Here is a 21,384-nt window from a genome sequence, read left to right on the forward strand (position 1 = left end):
TAGGGTGAGAAGAATCATGCCCCCTCCCAAAGGTAGCCATGCCCTAGTCCCTGCAACCCATGAAGGAGCTGCTTGCAAGGCAAAAGGGACTTTGCAGGCGTGGTTAAGTTGAGGCCCTTGTGACGAGGAGACCGTCCTGTGTCATCTAGGTGGACCCAGTGCAATCACAAGGGTCCTTCTAAGGGAGGAGGGAAGCAGGAGGGTCAGAGCCAGAGGAGATGTGATGGGAAAATGAATGGAAGACCAGAGGGTGGGAGGTCTTATATGGCTGACTTTAAGAAAAGGAAGAGGCTTCAGAAAAATTCTGTGATGATATGGGATTTGTGGAACTGAGAAGAATATACATATATTTTTGAAAAATCCCTACTGTGTAGCAATAAAATTTGCTACACACAGGTCACATACCTGTCCAGCTTCTTCCAGGGCACGTGGCCAGGTGGCCTCCTCCAGCTCCTGTGCAGGTATAAGGGCACGGAAGGTGGGCAGAGGCAATTTCCGCCACTTTTGAGCCGGGGCCCTGAGCCCCCTCCACTCTCTTTCTCCTTCTGCTGGCTGGATATTGATGCCCCCGGTGGCCCCCATAAAGGTCCCTTTATGAGGACTAAGTGATACCTGGAACAGAGCACCCCCCCCAAACCACCACTGACCATCATTTGAGTGTGAATGAAGTCCAGCTCTCTGGTTTCAGCCGCTGATTTGAGGAGTATGTGTTAGAGTAGCAAACATTATCTTAACCAGTCCAGGGTCAGGGAGTGGTTGTATTAGCTACTGTACAGGGTCTGAAGGATGAGAAGAACAGGGTGCGGAGGAAATGAAACAAGAATGGTTGTCTGCACTGGGCTGTGGGGGACTGTAGACTTCAGACAGCAGGTTTGGGGTTTGGATTTTTGCCCAATGTGGGGCCTGCTATGGGTTGTATGTTTGTGTCACACCAAAATTCATATGCTGAATCCCTATTCCCCAGTATGATGGTACTAGGAGTGGAGCATTTCGGAGTTGATGAGGTCATAAGGGTGGTGCCCTCATGAATGGGGTCAGCACCCTTATAAGAAGAGACCAGAGAGATGACCTCTCTCTGCCACATGAGATCACAGCAAGGAGGCAGTGCCCACAAGAGATGCTCTCAAAAGAGCTCTCACCAGGCACCAAATCTGCTGGCACCTTGATCTTGGACTTCCCAGCCTTCAGAGCCATGAGCAACGAGTGTTTGTTGTGTAAGCCCCCCATCTGTGGTATTTTGTCCCAGTAGCCTGGACTAAGACAGGGATGTTGAAAAGTTACAAGTTAGAATTCAATGGTCAGGATTGAATTTTGGAAATATGACTCTGTGATTAAATAAATTAAAGCACACCCATGTATGGAAACATTCTTCAATCATTAAACCTAATGATATAGAGCAAATTTTTTGACCTGGAAAGATGTCTACAATCTATTAAGTGAAAAAACAAAACAAAACAACAACAACAAAAAAAACAGTGCAGCTTGTGCAGCGGGGTAGATAAAGCCGACCTGCGGTAGATTGCATCACCAGTCCAGTTCCATGCCCTTCTGTATCCATGCCCTTACCCTTGCAATTTTGCCATGCCCTCCCACTGTGGGTGGGGCAAGCCTGCGGGTCTGTGGGCCGGATTTGGCTGTGTGATTTACTTTGCCCACAGAAAGTGATGGAGGAGATGGTGAACCACTTCTGACACTGCCTCCACTTGGTCTCTGGCACCCAAGCTCTCACTAGGGAAGAACATTCTCAGGCTAGCTACTGGTCTCAGGAGGAAGATGAGCGACGCATTTGGTGCCGAACTAAACTCCCCGGCCAAGAGCAGCAGAGCCACCCGGCTGAGCACAGCCTGGATTGACAGACCTTAGATAGCCTACAGATCATAAAATAAATGATCATTGTTTTAGGCCACTACGTTCTAGGATGGTTTGCTGCAAAGTGTTCTTTTATGGCAACAGCTAACTGGCCTCATATCTATATGTATAAACAAGCATTTAAAAATCTGGAAGTCATCTTGAGGTCAGATCCGGAGCAGTTTGCGAGCTCTTAATTGTTGCTCCAGGTTCTTTCAGGTCTACATGTCTGTCCTCGGCACTCTGCAAGGCTAGAAAAGGAGGAGGGATCTGTTCAGAATCCCTGCAGGACAGGAAAAGGAGGGGAAATCTCAACATGGAGAAACTCTGCAATGAAAATGAAGGAATGACTGAGAACCAAGGAAAGATGGAATACAAAGAACAGCCACAAGATGCGGGAGAGCCAGAAGTAGCTTGTACTGAGGAAGACCAGGAAAAGTTAGAAAATGAGAGAAAGACAGGAGATGAGCAAATACTAATGGATAAAGAAAAGTCAGAGAGTATGACAAAGCCAAAGGATGGAAAGCCAGAGGAGAGCAAGGGAAAGCCAGAGAGTGACGGAAAGCCAAAAGAAGAAAAGCCAGCCATCAAACCAAGGGCTGTAGGAAAGCACCCCAGCTGGGGATGATGTACCCAGAAAGGCCAAAAGAAAAAGCGACAAGGGGCTGGTTCCATGCCTCAAGGAATATAAGGAAACCATACACCATATACATTTGAGCAATGAGGCGATGACAAGAGAATTTGATGAGATGGCCAAGGGTAGAGGGTGCGGTGAAGAAAACCAGACAGAAATTGGGGTGGGGGGATTATTGGATGCAAAAAAGTTTACAGGACCCCTTCCACCCAAGGGGCCCAAGGGAACTCAGGGGTGGGTGCAGGGCCCCACAGAGGGGCTTTGAAGACATTCCTTTTGTGTAGTGTCCTTTGTAGGCATTTGCCCAGGCCCTGTGCTTTAACCTTATGCTAATCTTGGTTTAGCTATTACTCTCTGTTACCCAACTGCAGACCTTGATGTTTCAGTAGATTTTTGTCCATTGCATGGAAAAATGTTTATGGCATATTGTAAAATTAAAGAGTTTGATGAACCATACAAAAAAAAAAAAGCCTGGAAGTCTAGGTAGTTGAATTTGGAATCATTTCCTCTTTATAGTATCCCTATTTCATGAGCATGCCTTAATTTTTATAAGAACAAAAAAAATGAACAATTTTACATTTTGGAATAATTTGGACATAGCCTGGAAAACAGATTAGTTGAGGAGGGACTGAAGTCTGGAGAAATGAGGGGTCCGTTCGGGAGGTTACTGCAAGTTTCCGGAGAAATGCTGAAGGCCTGAGCCCATCAGCACTGCCCCCTTCGTGACAGCACCCCATGCCTGTGTTCCCCCTCCATGCCCTTCCTTTTGAAAACCTAGTTTCAAAGTGAGCAGTCTCGCTGAAAAGAGGTAATAAACCACATCCAGAAACTGATGACAGTTAGTGGCTTCTTTCAGGAGGGCATTTGCAATTTGATGGGACCAAAGAGCTATTCTCCGAAGGTGGAAGTTTGGGGACTGGGAAGCTGGAAGGTATTTTTGGTCTGGGAGACAATGTGCTTTGTTATTCAATCTTTTTTTTTTAATTTTTATAAATTTATTTTTTATTGGTGTTCAATTTGCCAACATATAGAATAACATCCAGGGCTCATCCCATCAAGTGCCCACCTCAGTGCCCGTCACCCATTCACCCCCACCCCCCGCCCACCTCCCCTTCCACCACCCCTAGTTCGTTTCCCAGAGTTAGGAGCCTCTCATGTTCTGTCTCCCTTTCTGATATTTCCCACTCATTTTTTCTCCTTTCCCCTTTATGCCCTTTCACTATTTTTTATATTCCCCAAATGAATGAGACCATATAATGTTTGTCCTTCTCCAATTGACTTACTTGTTATTCAATCTTATCCTATTGCATGGATCGAGGTCCCTACCTTCCTTGCTACCCACACTGTACCCATGAGCTCCTGATGCTCCTCCAGCCATTGTAGAGCTCAGCACAAGGCATGCGCCTGGGGCATCAGCTAGGTGAGGAGAGAGGGAGGGACACTGCAAGTCAGCATGCACTAGGGTGAGATTGCAGAAGTCACATCACACCTAAGCTTTTCATGTCTGGACCAAGGATATGAGATAATATAATACAAAGAATATAGTATAACAATAATATAATATTTGAAGTCAAGAGTAACATGAGGGATCAAGATCCCAGAGAGGGAGGACTCATGTTCTACACTTCCTTCCCTTGAGACATTTGCTGATTCCTAAGAAGCATGAAACAAGAAGCTGAGAAGCCAACAGAGAGCGATGGCTCACAGCACTGTCAGTTCTCACAGAACTGGGGAGACAAAAAAAAATCAAGGCTACTGAGGCAATCAGGACTTGAGGGTTGAAGATTCAGGGAAGAAGAAAGGCAGAGAGACACAGGTCCAACACTCCACACAGCAGCTATGCCCCTCAAGCGATTTACTCACATGTAAGCCACCTGTGCTCAGAGGATGAGAAACTGAGCAGAAAGTGGCTGCCAACTGCCGAGAAGGTAAGCAGGCATTCTGGGAGGTTCTCAGTGGTGGAAGACAAGAATTGGTGTTCAGAACCCCCCAGAGAGGAGCAGTCTGATGTATGACTGAGACTCTTTACTGGGAACCAACCCTACAGGGCTCTGCTTGAGGAAAGAGTAAACCTGAAATAGATCAAGACTAACAAAAACGGAAATACAGCCTCGAATCAACTCCTTCCCTCTCTAAGCACCTGCCAAAATCTAAAGCAAATTCTGTCTGGAGGAAGATGAACATTATCCAGAATCCCTAAAGTTTTTACACAATGTTATAGCATTCAGTAAAACAAAACAAAGCAAAGCAAAACAAAACAAAAACAGGTCTACCAAGAAATAAGAACAGAAGAAAAAAGTGACAGTAGAAACAGACCCACAGATGACCAGAAACTAGAGTCGTCAGACATGAAAATCACAATAAAAGTTATCCATGTGTTCAAGGACAGAGGTGACAGTGGAGAATTTTAAAAAATATTTTATTTATTGAATCATGAGAGACACAGAGAGAGAGGCAGAGACACAGGCAGCGGAAGAAGCAGGCTCCATGCAAGGAGCCTGATGTGGGACTGGATCCCAGGACCCCAGAATCAGACCCTGAGCCAAAGGCAGATGCTCAACCACTGAGCCACCCAGGTGCCCTAACAGTGGAGAATTTTTAGGAGAGAACAGGAATTTATAAAAATGAATCAAGCGAAAATTCTAGAATTGAAAAACTCAATACGTAAAATTAAGAACTCAGGAGGTGGGTTTAATAGCTACCTGTTGGTAGTAGAAGGTAAATGAGCTGGAAGACATGTTTGCATTAAATATCCAGAGAGAGAAAAGAGAATGGAAAACACGAGAGAAGAGTGTATGAAATACCTGGGAGGTATGAAGGTTGTGGCATGTGGGATTGGAGGCCCACCAGGAGCCAGACAAAGTGACATCACAGGCATCAGAGGGGATGCCTGTGCCCTGCTCTCTGACTCTCAGGCCCCAGAACTGGAGAAAATAAATGTCTGTGGCTTCAGCCCCCTAGTCTGTGGTATTTTGTTAGCACAGCCTGAGCTGAGACACTCAAATAGAAAGGAAAACAGATGGTCCCTTTTCCCCTTGGGGAACTGCCTTCTGGAAGAGATGCTCCCCAAATTCCAGCCACACTGGTGTGTGGGATTCTCCAACATCCCAGAGCTGTTCCCTTGGCCTGGAACAACCACCCTGACCACCTTCATGGGTCCTTCCCCTTTGGGCCCCTGCTCAGGGATCCCAAGATGGTGAGCTGGCTCATGATCTCTCTAAACACCGGCTCCCTTCCCCACCCCCCCATCGCCTTGAACACCCTTCCTGCCTTCGTTGTTCTTCAAAGCACACAGCTCACCTGACACAATCTGCATTTCTTTACTTGTTTCGGACCAGCTCTCCTCACAGGAGTGAGATTCGTATGTCTGAGCAGTTTGTTCTATCCCCATAGGGGCTCGATGTATATTTATTGAATGAATGAATGTATGAATGCATGAATGGCACATTGGATGGCAGAGCAAAGCATGGGAAAGAGCCTGGGTCCTTGAAAACACCACTGAGCTGCTGAATAACCTGTGTCCTGGAAGTCGTTCTGGCTCATTCCTTCACTGGGGACCCCATATGAAATGGGAGGCTTTTTTGGGGACCCCCTCCACTCCCTTTTCTTCCTCCAATACCCTACACTCACGCTCTGCTTACTGATCAACTGCTTGGAGTGTGGGCTTTGCACTCTCCTTGCAGCGGATGCCTGTTGACCATTCGGACAGTTCCAAGTGGCCCCCCCTGCCTGACAGTGACATCTAAGGTAGCTCCCTCCCCACTGACCTGCCTGCTTATCCCCTTCATGACACATGCTATTATCTGAGATTGGCTCACTCACCCTGCGTCCTCTCCGTGGCCCATGCTCTCCAGGATGCAGCCAAACCCCATCAAGCCACTTCTCACGGATTCCTCAGCGCCTAGTGGGGCTCCTGGCACACAGTCGATGCTCAATAAATGTTGGTGAGCACGTGGATCTCTATTTCACAAAAAAGCAGACAAGCCCAGAGGGGTGAAATGACACATCCCAAATCACACTGTTAATACCAAGCTTGGCACCTGATTCCGGGGCTTCCTTCCTAGAACTGAACTGCTTTCCCCAAAAAAAGACAAAAAAAAAAAAAAAAAAAAAAAAAGAAGAAAGAAAGAAAAAAGAGCAGAATGAAAGAAGGTGAGGGAGCTCATAAGCTCCCGAAATAAAATATGTATGTATTTGTGGAAGTGTTTGCTTTGCTTGGTGCTGAGAAGTGAACTACAAAACTGTGTCCATTATATAAATTTATTTCATAATGATTTATGCTGAGGATCATGGAAATGTGCCATACTGGGGTTGGAAGGTACCTTAAGATGCATCTAGTGTAATTGCCACCTCATGCTTTAATCTCTTCCCCAGCAGGGGTGCAAAAAGGAATTCCTTGCTTTGAATTTGGCCTAGTGAGAAGATCAAGGCTGTTAAATTGTATCCAAAATAAAAATCAATGCCTTAGAGTAGGAGCCTGAGGGGACTGTCACAGGCTTTAGGCACGAACCTCAGGGTTTGGGTTCTGGACATCTATTTTGAATATGCAGGATCCGGTCTTTGCTATTTCCGGTTCTAGAAAATGTTCCAGAAGAGGGAAGATGCTGATAGTGGATCTCAGAAGAGGCCAGGTGTCTCTATGGGGCTTAGCTTTGGTCACTGAGCCTGGGTTTGTCTTTCTTGACATTGGGAAGGGCTGTTACAGCCCCTGTCCTCTTGGGGCCCTGGAGGGGGGACAAGTGCTTGTCAGAGGCGGCACCAGGCCGTGGGAAGGCTTTTGCTGGCTTGTGAGCTGCCCACGGTGACTAAGATGCGTGGAAATAGCAGCCGAAAATGTCACACCCACCTCCCACCTTGCCGAGAGAAAAAGGAACCATTGGCCCAGGGGAACGCAGCCTGTGAGCAAAATGAGGAAGCAACAGCTTATTTGTGGCCAGAGGCGAGGCTGCCCTTGGAGCCAGGGTCGCTCAGGACTGTGTTTGCTGCAGCTCTGTGAAGAGAGCCCCGACAGTCCCACTGGGCGGGGGGGTGGCACAAGTTCCTGGTGCCGTGGGTGGCAGGTCAACCATGAACAAAGTGTGCCGTGCACAACCCATCGGCTTGGATACCCCGTTTATACAGAGGAGATAATTCCCGCCTTCCAGTGTGGGGGTGAGGCTGTGCAAGGAGCAAAGTGTCCGTCTGCTTCCACCAGTTCACCTGGACGGACCCCCCACCCCCCGATCCTGGACTGTTCCGTCCTTCTTGACATGGTGTCTGATGAACGGGAGAGGGTCACTGTGTCACTCAGGGGGCGCTGAGCAGCTGTCCTTTGGTCCCAGCCCCCCAGCAGGAACTTCACCGTTGCTCGCTCCCCCGGGTCTGAGCGCAGCATCACTTAAACCCTCCCGGAGACCGAAGGGCCTCCCGCCGACCACAGCCGGGGTGCTCCGCAGGGCAGAGGCACACGGCCTCCCAGCCAGCACGCACCTTGGTCATAAAGGGTCAACCGAAGTGTCGAGAAGTTGTAGCTGAGTGATTCAGAGAGCGAGCGCCATGACCTCCGAGGGGGGAGAAGGGCCGGTCGGCCGCTGTTGGCCCCACCAGGGGGAAGGCAGGGATCGTGGTCCGCGGTGCAGAGATGAGGCAGCCGAGCCCCGCACGGTCACTGGGGTCCCTGCCGGAGAAAACCAGAAGATTGGGGCTGGGCCCCAAACACTGCTCTCTAAGGCCCAGTCCATTAGTAAATGGGGTTGTTTTGGGGCCCTGGTCTCTGACCTGCCCCTCCTGTGTGGAAACTGCTGTCTGGTCCATTGCTGATGGCGCCTACATTTATCCTAAATCCATCCAGACACCTCTCCAGGCTGGGAGAGGTCCTCAGGCCTCACTATAAATGTCCCCACCTTCGTGAGGCGCTCGCTGGCCCTCCCCTCCCCAGGAGGCCAGGGTTTTGGGTGCATCCTCTGGGCTATCTCTGTCCCTGCTCCTGGTTAGGGTCCTGGGGATGACACGAGATAGAGAGGGAGAGATTTTAGAACCCTTGACTGCCCCTCCTCCAGGGGGCTTGGCACGCATGTGGATGTGGGAGTGGGGAAGGGGGGGCCCACTCAGGCCTAGGTCTCCGACTATGAGCAGCAGGTGGGTGGGTGGCACCGCCATTCTTGGGTGCAGGACTTTCTTGCAAGGACAAATTCCAGGCGCACACCTGGAATTTGAAGGTCTGAGAGCACTCCAGTTTGAGATTTTCTGTTGACAGTTGATGCAGCGTTGAGGTGCTTTCAAGTCTTCGATTCAGAAGCGTGTTGCTGTTCGACTTACGGAACCAGGAGACCATAGAACCGTATACACAATAGATGATAAAACCTTCTTGTAATTTCAAAAAGATCTAAATATACTCACAACAACACTGACGAATCTCCCAGAAACTATGTCAAGTGAGAGAAACCAGATGCAAATAAGTCTGGACTGTATTATGTCATGGATGTGAAGTTCCCAGAACAGGCAAAGTGATGTTTTTTTTGTTTTTGTTTTTTAAGTAGGCTCCACACCCAGTGTGGAACCCCACACGGGGCCTGATCCCACGACCCTGAGATCACGACCTGAGCCGAGATCGAGAGCCGGGTGCTTAACCACCTGAGCCACCTAGGGATAGAAATCAGAGCAGTGGTGTGATGGGGTGAGGAGATTTTCTGGGGGTGCTGGGAATGTCCTAGATCTTACTGATTACATGGGTACATACATCTGTCAAAACTCAGAGACCCTACTCTTACGGTCTGTGTCTTTCACTGCATGTGGATAACTTGTATTTCAAAGATAAAGAAGGACGGCTCTGCGGCCCCCCTCCCCCCAATAAACGTGTGTGCCTTCATAAGGCACAGTCTGGCGACAGCAGGGGAACCCCTCTGAGATGTTCCCTAGGGGGCCTGGCCGCCGCCTCCTCCCGTCCTTCAGGGGCTGGTGACCCAGGGCTGCCGGGTGGCCGAGGCACCAACGGCATGATGGACTGGTGACCGGGGCTTGGGCGGGGGACTGAAACCCTGTCAGCAGCCGCACTATTTATAGGTCGCTGATGTCCTCCAGGCGGTGACTCATCCCCTCTGCTTCGGTCCCACGGTGTCTTTAGAACACAACGGGGGGCACCGAGGCGCTGGTGGCCGGAGGGCAGCCTGGCCACGGCCGGAGCTGGGGCCCCGGTGGGGGGCGGGGGTCCCGAGGTCGGGAGTCTGGGGACCACTCAGCTTCCCCCTCCCCGCACGCGCACGCACACACACACGTGTGTGCACATCACACAAAGACCACACAGAGACACACACGTGTGTGCACTCACATACCACACACGTGTGACCTCCACACACCAAGCACACACACATCACACATGCATACACAGCACACAGACCACACACCACATAGACCATACACACACACAACTGTGCACGCACATACCCACACAAAACTGCACACCACACACACCACACATAGACCACACACACACAATTGTGCACACACACAAAACTGTGCACACCACACATAGACCACACACAGAGACACACACGTGTGTGCACACTCACATGCACACACACCACTCACGTGTGATCTCCACACGCCAAGCACACACATACCACACATACACACCACACATAGACCACACATACACACACCACATAGACCATACACACACACAACTGTGCACACCACACACACACACACAACTATGCACACACATACCCACACAAAACTGTGCATGCCACACATAGACCACACACACAGAGTTGTGCACACACATACACAAAACTGTGCACACCGCACATAGACACACACGTGTGCACACTCACATACACACACACCATACACGTGTGCACTCCACACACCAAGCACACACACATCACACATGCATACACAGCAAACATAGACCACACACCACATAGACCATACACACACACAACTGTGCATGCACATACCCACACAAAACTGCACACCACACAGAGACACACACGTGTGCGCGCACACACATGCACACACCACACACGTGTGACCTCCACACGCCAAGCACACACATACCACACATACACACCACACATGCATACACACCACACATAGACCACACATACACACACCACATAGACCATACACACACACAGCTGTGCACACCACACACACACACAACTATGCACACACATACCCACACAAAACTGTGCATGCCACATATAGACCACGCACACACACACAGAGTTGTGCACACACATACACAAAACTGTGCACACCGCACATACCACACATAGACACACACGTGTGCACACTCACATACACACACCATACACGTGTGCACTCCACACACCAAGCACACACACACCACACATGCATACACACTGCACACAGACCACACACACGCAAACACACCACACATACATACCACACGCAAGTGTCCACTCCATACACCAACCACATACACACACATACACACACCCCACATGTAGACCACACACACACAACCGTGCGCACACACACACACACACCCCAACCTCTATTCTTGCTCTGCCCGAGGGACCACACACAGCATCTGGCATATTAGGGACTCTCTTCAGCAACCACAGACCTTTTCCTTGGAGGGTAGGTGTGATTTGGGAAACAACCAAAAGAACGTAGATGAGAAAAATCTCAAGGTGTCGACCCCCGTGGGCCTCACCTGTGCAATTCCCTTTCCTCGGAGGCTGCGGGCCTAGCGCCTTGCCTCTCGCCAACAGAACCTGGCAGTGGTGACAGGTGTCACCCCTGTGGTCAGGTTACGTCATTAGGCGTTTACACCCCTCACAGCAAACTCCATGCTAGCAGATGGCAGCAAGAGACTCTGACTTTGAGGGGGCCCATGGTAAGAACTGTGGGGGTTTCCGGGCGCTCTGAGTGGCCCCTGCTTGACACCTGACCACCCCCCACCAAGTCCTGCAAGTGCGAAGCACCGAACGAGCCCGGAAGGGGACCTGGGGTCCCCGATGACACCTCAGCCCGGAGACAGGCTGATGGCGGCCCGTGTGGCCTGAGCAGAGGGCAGCTGAACCGCCGCTCCTGAGCCACAGGAGCCGTGAGACAAGGGCTGAGTTATTGTGAAGTCAGTGTTATTTCTGCCAAGTTTGTGGGGACACATCACACGCAAGTGAAAGCCGGCGTGGGTGCACCACCCCCTTGCGCCGGGGGCCTGGCCCTCCTCTGCGCCTGCTGCAGGGAAACTCCCGCAGAGGTACGGGAGTGGTGAGAGGGGGTGAGCGTGCGCCCGGCCCCACGCTCGTCTCCACACCTCCGCTCGCTCTGCGGATTCAAGAAACGTAAATGTTGAACCCCACTCAGAAAGTCACTGGCTGATGATGACAGTGACAGCTAACAGTTGCCGAGGCCTAGTTCAGGCACCGTGTGGGAAACAACTCGGTTAGCCCTTACCACTCCTGGGAGGGGGGCTGCCGTCACCTGCATTGGACAAGCAGGGAAACTGAGGCCCGTACCCTTACACACTGAGTGCGCCTGGGCTCACAGAACCCCCCAGGGCTGGGCTTCGGACAAGCCCACCGGGCCCTGGGTCTGAGCCCCTCTCTGCTCGGCCCCCATCGGCTGGGTCCCTCGGGCAGCCAAGCTAGACGAGCCCAGAAAGCTGCTGTTGATGCCGGGAGAGCAGGAGCCACTCCGGACGCTGGGGACGTGGTGCAGGCGGGAGCCTCACCCACCACGCCGTGGGTGCTGGCCACCCTGTCCGAGCTCTATGGACACCAAACCTTATAACCTGCAGGTAATGCCCCACGGTCAGACCTGGGGGAGGCTCCTTTGCGTTCTGGACACTTCTTGCCCTGGCCTTTATAACTGACATCTTATGCCTTAGCACCTGTTCCTGTCCCCTTCGCTCACTCCTGAGTCTCCTTTGTTGAAAATTCCAGTTGAAAAACCTCCTTTGATTAAAAAAATGTTCTTTGAAAGGGACTTTACGTATCCCATGAAGAAGGAGACGTTTCTAACCTTGTTATTTTATATACGGGTGTTGGATTTCGTCAGCAGTTTCTCTGAGTTTCTATATGTCATTCTATTATTTTTGGAGGCCCATATGCAAGGATTATCTCATACGCACTGTTTCTGATCTCAATGTGTTTTTCTTTGGTTAATAAAAGCTACAGTTTATAAATCAGGCATAGAAAGATGGCACTTTCGTCAGCTTCCAGGGTGATGCCATGATAAAATCCACAGCTTATATCTTCATTTTTTTCCTTCCTTCCTTCCTTCCTTCCTTCCTTCCTTCCTTCCTTCGTCTGATTTTCCTGGAGAGAAAGCTCTCCAAACAGCATTTTTAGGAAACAGGAGACCTGTGTTCCGGCTGGTATGACCTTCATGCCCAAATGCACCTGCAGAATATTTCCACTGTTTTATGTGTCTCCTAACACCAAAGTATCCTTTTTGCGTCATCCCTGCTCCTACCCATGTGGTTTTGATTATATTCCTCTTCTCTCTCCCTTCTCCTCCTCCTGGTGGGGTGTCTCGAATAATCATTGTAAGGACAGCAAAGCAGAAGGGCCCAGAGTCCAGAGACACCAAAATTTCACTCCTGGGTTTGCCAGTCTCTCATGAGCTGTGTCCTTGGGTAGTTACTAAACCTCTCCGATGCTTGGGTTCCTCACTGTCAATAGGATCACCTCTACACGTGCATGCATAGTGTTACTGAGATAGATGAAATCCTTATTTTATTTTATTTATTTATTTGAGAGAGAGAAAGAGAAAGCATGCATGAGCAGGCAGGAGGGGCAGAGGAGAGAGGGAATCTCAAGCAGACTCCATGCTGAGTGTAGAGCCTGATGTAGAGCTCAATCTCAGGACTCTGGGATCATGACCTCAGCCGAAATCGAGAGTCAGATGCTTAACCGACTGAGCCCCTGGGTCACCCCCAGGATAGATGAAATTAATGCAAGATGGCCTCTATGACGATTGTCGTGAATAATCTTGAATCAGCTCTCGGCGCAAAGAGCCTCCTCCATTGGACTATCAGTGTGTCCAGAAGGGTCACCGTGAGTGATTCTATGCGATGCTGAACAGGTGGCTCTGGCCAGGCGCACACCAGCCCTGAGGTTGAACCCTTGCAGTCCTGCGAAGCCTGGAACCCTCCTTCCTGTGTTGATACCCATACCTCTACCGATGGCTACGATCTGCTGCAGAAAATCCCAGGTGTTCCAACCATTACATGTTTCTGGTGATCGACTGCAAAGGTGAAGATTGAAAGGGTTTGCAAAGAAAATACTAGTCCTCTCTTGGTTATGTGTTTGAGATGCAGTGGAAAATTCAGGATGAGATGGGAAATGTGTAAGTGCCCGCGCAGAGCCCTTCATGTGTTTGTTCCACACAGAACTCCAGGTGTGCCTTCAGGCAAAGATATCGGGAATGAGTCAACACAGGTGCGAATCCAGGCTCTTGGGTAGATTGGGTGGCCTTCCCGGCTCACGGGGATGGCCTTCCTGCCATAGCCCTGACACCCAACAATGGTCCCCAGGCCTGGAAATGTGTTCTGGGGCCTACCTGACCACTTGCCCCTGGTACCCCCCCTTCTCTCCGGGGCTAGGAGGATTACGTGGTCACCACCAGCCTTCTTCTGCCCCCAGTCCCTGGTGGATACAGGAAGGTGGGGGTCCACCACGGAGCTATGATGTAGGACCCAGGTCTTAAAGGTGGGTAGAGGTTGGCTGGGCAGGAGGAAGAGAAGGAAAAAGGAGTGAGTACCACGGGATGCTGAGGAGACAGTGCAAAGACCTGGCACATTAGGGGCAGCTGGGGAAAGCCAGGAGGCATATTTGGGGGGTGGCCAAGAGGTTGGAGAGGTGCCAAAAGCCAGACTCAACTCAGGGCCCCTGCTGGTGGGCTCAGCATAGGGTGGCATCTGACATCCCCCGAGACCAGCAGCATCTCGTCCAGCCACTGACCAGCACCCCTTGCACCCTGAACAATGGAGCCGCTCAAGTGGACCACAGTCAGGCCTGAATTCAGGGGGCCCCCGCCCGTCCCCCCACCGCACACCTGCCTTTCCAGCATTGAGAAAGTTGCCCTCAGCTCTATGTGTCCCTGCATTTTATGCTGAATGTGCATCCTTAGCTCTCCCTTTGTATCTCTCTCTGGGGGGAGCTGGCAAAGCAGAGGCCCCTGGGGTGTTTTTATTTTCCTGGAAGCCGAGAGGACGAATGTGTGCTATGCACTTTTGTGTGTGATCTTCATAAAAGCCGTAACTGTGTTATTTAAAAACCAATTTCCTTTCCTTTTAACCATGGCAAAGTCACTGGTCTTCATTCAAGGACTCCAGCCTCTGAGGTTTGATGTGGTGGATGGGTCGCAGGGAGAGAGAGGAAAAGGAAAGATAAAATGCCATTTGGGTGTCGAGACCCACGGGGAGACACCCGGTGGCTAGCAGGGAGCCCTGAGGGAGTCTAGGGTGAGCTTCAAGTTAAGGAAATGTTTGACGTTACCCTCTGAGCAAAGCTTCCCACAGTCCAGAGCCTTGGGGCAGGGCAGACAGGCTTGGGGTGGGGGGGTGGGGGGTCCCTGGGAACTACTGCAGGAGTCCCGTCTACACCCTTCAATCTAGTAAATGCTCCCTGAGGCTCCTCTGACACTTCCTGCGTGGAGGGGGTGGGGCCAGGATGGAGTCGGATCACAGCCAGGTGCACAGAGTGATCTGGACTTGCAGGATCTTTGAATCCTAGACTCAGAAGTCAGAGCCCGTCCCCGTCTCTTGGCCACTTGAAAGGCAGCTCCTCGCAGGGCCTTAGGTGCTTGCAGGACCCGGCATTGGCCTTGGCCTCTCCCAGCACCTCTCTCCCAGCACACCTGGCTGTCCGCCCCCCTGCTCCTCCTTTCCCCGCATCCCCGAGTCCCCCACCCCATGCTCCGCAGCCCCAGTGTCTTCTGTGCTGGGCCCCCAAGCATGGAACACCTGTGTGGCTTTTCTTCCTTTTGCTTGGAATTTCTCATATTTCAAATCTCAAATTAAATGACACTTCCAGGGGCACCTGGATGGCTCAGTAGGTGAAGCGTCTGCCTTCGGCTCAGGTCATGATCCCGGGGTCCTGGGATCGAGTCCCACATTGGGCTCCCTGGTCAGTGGGGAGCATGCTTCTCCCTCTTCCTCTGTGCTTTCATTCTCTCTTCCTCAAATAAATCAATAAATAAAATATTTAAAAAAATAAATGACACTTCATGGGGCACTCCTCCCCGATCCCTGGATGATAGTGAGCCCCCCCCCCCCGCCGGGGTTACAGAGCCTGGCTTGACCGACTGAGCCGCAAGTGGGCATGACAAGGAGGCACAAGACTGTGAGAAGGATGGGCAGCGGCTTCCCGGAGGCCTCCAGGGAGGAGGTGGGGAGTGCCTCTCGGTGGAGCCAATGGCGTGTTACAGAGAGCGTGAGAGGCAGAGGGCATGGAGTGAGCAGACAATTTTGAGGCTGGCCTCAGGGAGTTAGCGGGGAGCAGGGGGAGGTGACTGAGGGCTGGGTGGGTCTGAAAGGACAGGGTCCATTCAATAAGCTGTAGTGGGAAGCATTTGACGCACCAGGCTCCCGCCCGGGTTCGCCTCCACCCTCAAGGGTGTGGGTGCAAGCAGAGGGCAGTCAGCGTCCCTGGGGCCTCCCCACCGAGGACTGATGTGTGTCGGGGGAGGGGAGATGGGCCGACTGGCACAGGGTGCCCAGGGGACCTCTCCCAGGAGGCTTGAGCGGAGCTGGTGCCCAGAAACCTGGAGATGGTCCTGCCAGCCCCGGGATGGGCTGCATCTGGGGGCTGGGGAGGAGCCAGGTCCCTGCCCACCAGGGCTTTGCCCTAAACGACCAGGCCAGGGTGGCTTTGGAGGAGCAGTTTGGAGGCAGGGGACTGGGACTGTGATGCAAGCCCGAGGTGCCTGCTGGTGAGGCCTGGCCAGAGGAGGTAGCAGGAGTCGATGGCTGCACATGGAGCTCAGCGACAGTTCAGGGCTACAGGGTGTTAGGGCCAAGGTGAGGCCAAGGGTGGCCAGTCTGGCAGAGAGGAGAGGCTCAGGCTGGGCAGGTGGGGGAGGCCCCGGCCAGGGGGCTGAGGAGGGGGGCCAGGGAGCGGCACACCGGGGAGGCTGGGACCCCAGACCCTGGGGATGGGGGCAGGAATGGGGACCACGGATGTGGTGGCCCTGAAGCATCCTCTTTGCCTTCCACAGCGAAACATCCACGGTTCCTGGATCTTCCCCAGCATCACCTTTTCCTCAGTGCATTCCTGGCCAGGAAGGTTTTTTTTTTTTTTTTTTTTCTGTGGGGTCGGGGAGACCAGTAGATGCGCGAGAACAGCAGTACCAACTCATCCTGTCTGCTCCCGGCGCTGTCACAGCTGTCATCCTCTCTGACAGCCTCCCAGGGGCAGGAGGTGCAAATATGCTCATTGGGCCATTTGACAGATGACTGAACTGAGTCACAGAGAGAAGTTGGGGGCCTGTCCTGAAGTCACAGAGTGGGCGTTGGGGGAGGCAGGACCGGGACCCCGAGGAAAGGCCTCCAGAGCTCAGATCTGTCTCCTGGGCTCACTGCCCAGCGAGGTCCTGAATGAACAAGCTGCTCCCGACAAGAGACCTCCATCCCCTGGTGCTCTGCACGGGAGCTCAGAGCCCGTCATCTTGGGGTCCCAGGCGACAGGTGACATGCAGGCTTCCCCACTGCACACCCTGTGAGCGGAGGCTTTCACGGCACCCAAAACAGTCCCCCATCCCGCAGGAAGGAGGCTCCAAATGTAGGGGCCTTGGGAGGAAGAAGCTGGCCCCGGGGGTGTCTTTTCCCACTTACAGTCCCCACCGTGATCCTAACCTGCAGGAAACTTCCAGACTGTTTCCCCAATGGACCCCACCTCTGCACACCCAGAAACTCCTTCCTTCCACGTGAAGATAAATGGCACTTAATTAAGATCAGACGTGCTATTGCCACGCGTTGAAACTTATTCCCCCCCCCGCAGGCTAATAATCTTTATCGATCATCCCTTTCTTTTTTTTTTTTAAGATTTTACTTATTTATGCATGAGAGACACAGAGAGAGAGGCAGAGACACAGGCAGAGAGAGAAGCAGGCTCCACGCAGGGAGCCTGAGGCGGGACTCGATTCCGGGCCTCCAGGATCACGCCCTGGGCCAAAGGCAGCGCTAAAGCGCTGAGCCACCCAGGCTGCCCTTGATCACCCCTTTCAGGGCAAGTAATTCGCTCTGGGAGACAGTAGTAGTGTGAATGTACCTGATTTACCTGAAATGGCTTTGGACTTTTAAAACGTCCCCCTTGGGCAGCCCTGGTGGCGCAGCGGTTTGGCGCCGCCTGCGGCCCAGGGCCTGATCCTGGAGACCCGGGATCGAGTCCCACATTGGGCTCCCTGCGTGGAGCCTGCTTCTCCCTCTGCCTCTCTCTGTGTATCTTTCATGAATAAATGAATAAAATCTTTAAAAAAAATAAAATAAAATAAAACGTCCCCCTTTAACTGCGGAGTTAAAAGAGCTCAGCGTCCTTACAATCAATCAGTGATTGTAATGACGGCTGCTGTTTAGTTGGGGCCAATGATGCTCTGGATGTTTCACATCCATCCTGGCTGCTTCCCAGAAAACCTCTGCAAGCCAGGAATTATGACCCTCTTTGAAAGAGAGAGAAAGAGAGAGCTGTCTCATTAAGGAAGTAGATCTGAGAGGCTAAATAACTTACTCAGGTTCACACAGCCGGTCAGATTTGACGTAAGGTTTGAACCAGACCTGTCTGCCCCAGCTTCCTTCATTACCCAGTGAGGTTCTGATTCAAGGATCTGGGAGCCAGGGAAGACCTTCACCTTGTCCTCCACCCCTCTGGCTTTGTAGGTGAGCACGCCCACTCTCCGAGGGGAGATGGGGATGGCTGCAGAGTTCTAGGAAGGGAAGTAGTGGCTCATTTCCACCCCGAGCTACGCAGGATGACGGAGGGGATAAGGAGGTCCGTGCTTGGGGGGGGGGCAGAGACGAGGGAGGGGTGATGGCCAGCCGGCAGCAGGCTAGACCCAGATGGGGTCAAGATGCAGGGGGTGGTGAGGAAAAGGAGCGTGCCTGGAAGGGGACAGATTGCTGCCAGGCTCAGAGCAGCAGAAAGAGTAGGCTGGCAAGGGCCACCAGCTTTGGCCACTGTACCACGCCCCTTCTAGTCACCTGGATGTCACAGGGGCTTATAGCCTCTCCAGCAGGCAAAGTCCATCGTGGATCCGGCTCCTGTGCCTGCTGTGCTGTGCCACGAAATCACCCTTCAGCCAGAAATGAAAGAACAGAGCAGCAGCAGTGAGGTGGGCAGGGAGGAGAGCAGGGAGAGAAGCCCGGCCCAGGGGTGAGCATGCACTTGGGGAATGTGAGGGACTGCTGGTGTCCAGCATGGGTGGGTGACTGGTGGGGCCAGTGGGAGGGCACCAGCCGCAGAAGCTCTCCATCGTGGGGCTGCTGAGCTCGGGCTGGGGAGACATGTGTCCACACTTGCTGCCTAGTGGTGAATGAGTGGAAGGAGGCGAGGTGAGGGGCAGCGAGGCCAAAGGAGTTATCCAGGTGAGAGAAGCACGCAGGTAGCAGCAGACACCTGAAGAGCCCTTTTGCAGTGGGACCTGGGGACGGATTGTCCATGGGGTGACAGCCGGCTCAGGGACAGCCCCAGGCTTCTGACCAGCATGGGTGGCAGGCCATTGGCCCAGGTGTGGATGAAGGAGGAGGAGTGGGCTGGGGGGACAAGAGAGGAATTCTGGTTTGGACGCATTCTGCTTGCTTCACCTGGGGGTCGTCCCCCCAGACTAATACCCAGAGAGTTCAGGAGACAGAGTTCCTTGCCATAGAGACGTGATAGCAAATGGCCATTTCCATCCCCCAATTCAGGCAAAATCCTAACAGCCAAGCATAATAACCCTGAAAGCCGTATTAAAAAGAGTAAATAAATAGGAGCACCTGGGTGGCTCAGTCCCTTGAGCATCTGACTCTTGGTTTTGGCTCAGATCATGATCTCAGGCTCATGAGGTCAAGCCCAATGTCCAGCTCCTCACTCAGCACCGAGTCTACTTGAGATTCTCTCTCCTTCTCCCTCTGCCCCTCCTCCCACGCACACACACTCTCTCAAATAAATAAATAAATAAATAAAATCTTTTAAAATAAATAAAAAGATTAAATAAATATATCAATGTATTCTAAATACTTATAGTTTGAAATAAATAGAAGTATTTATATTTAACATATCATATACTTTATATGAATACATAGTATAAGTATATAAATATTAATGTTAAAAATGAACATTAAAAAATATTTTTAAAGATTTTATTTATTTGAGAAAGAGAGAGAGAGCGTGCATGAGCGGGAGGAGAGGCAGAGGGAGAAGCAGACTCCCCATGGAGCAGGGAGCCGGACGCCGGGCTCAGTCCCAGGACTCCGAGATCATGACCTGAGCCGAAGGCAGACGCTTCACCAACTGAGCCACCCAGGAGCTCTTAAAACAATATTTAAAAAGAAAAAAAACCTCTGGACACAATTTGGCTCCTTTGCCCTGGTCTTGTATTGGCACTACGCTGTTTAATCCACCTCTATTCGTTTAATCCTAGGCCTGATTTATTAGTTATTATTATTTTTTTTATTTGAGTACAACTGACATACAACGTTACACTAGTTTCAGGTGTATGACACTGGGCACATCTACACATTATGCCGCACTCCCCACAGGTGCAGCTCCCATCCATCACCGCACATCCCTATCACAATACCATTGGCTGTTCCCTACACGTGTCTTTCCTCTCTGTGACCTACTCATTGCATCACCGGAAGCTGGGACCTCCCACTCCCCTTCCCCCTGCCCATCACCCCCTCCTGGTTCACTTCAATTTGCTTGTCTTATCCTCACTCCATGCCAAGGGCCTCATCCCTCTTTGACTCAGAGCAGATGCAGACCCGCTTCCTCCACCCAGTGGGAGCTGTCTGCTTAGCCTGCTTGCCCACCGTTGCTAACTGAACCAGGATACTTTGGAGAGCAGGTGAGGTCCCGGTGGTGAGCCCCAGAGCTCCTCTCCCATCACCTTTGGATCTCTATTCCAGGTTGCCTTGGACTGGGTCCCCCCTCCCCACTGCCCTGCAACTGACACCCAGTGAGGGCTTTGCTTTACCTGCGTCCCTTACCTCCACAGCAGCTCAGCCACCTGCAGGGGGTTGAATGGTGGCCCCCCAAAAAAGATATGCCCACATCCTGACTCCCAGAAGCGGTGCATGTGACCTTATTTGGAAGAAGTCTTTGCCGAAGTAACTGAGTTAATGATCTCGAGGTGAGATTAGTGTAGTGGGCCCTGGATCCAATGACAGAGAGCCCTTAGAAGGGACACAGAGGAGAGACATGGGGGCAGAGGAGGGAATGAAGAGGGGAAGGAGATGCGGTGGCAAAGGTAGAGACTGGAGTGATGTAGCCACAAGCTCAGGAGGGCTGGCAGCCACCAGAGGTGGGAAGAGACAGGAAGGACACCGCCCCCCCCCCACCGCCCGGAGCCTTCAGAGGGAGCGCCACCCTGCCCACATTAAGATTTTGGACTTCTGGCCTCCAGACTATGTGAGGACATATTTCTGCTGTAGGCCGCCCAGTCCGTGGTGCTCCGTGACGGCAGCGCCAGCACCCCGGCAGACTAGCCTGGTGGGGTCTCCAATGCAGGGAGCTGTTTAGACGGCCTGGCTCGTCCCCAGACCCGCTGTAAGGAGCCTGCATTTTCACAGGATCCCCCTGGGCTTCCCACTGAAGTTTGAGAAGATGGCCCTGCAGCCTGTTTTGAGCAAGTGACTTTTCAAAAACCATTGAACGGACACAACAACTAGTAACCGGGAGACAACTTTAGAAATCCTCTAGCTCATTACCCGTCACACGGTCAACTCTCAAATAAAGCTTATTGAGTGA

General features: G+C 51.9%; 1 pseudogene; it reads left to right on the forward strand.

Annotated features, from left to right (window-relative positions):
- The first annotated feature begins 2,096 nt into the window (after positions 1-2,096).
- On the forward strand, positions 2,097-2,766 carry LOC129511929 (transcription elongation factor A protein-like 4; annotated as a pseudogene).
- The last annotated feature ends 18,618 nt before the right edge of the window (positions 2,767-21,384 follow it).

Source organism: Nyctereutes procyonoides, unplaced genomic scaffold (genome assembly GCF_905146905.1).
Source record: "Nyctereutes procyonoides isolate TBG_1078 unplaced genomic scaffold, NYPRO_anot_genome, whole genome shotgun sequence".
In the NCBI taxonomy this organism is placed as follows: domain Eukaryota; kingdom Metazoa; phylum Chordata; class Mammalia; order Carnivora; family Canidae; genus Nyctereutes; species Nyctereutes procyonoides.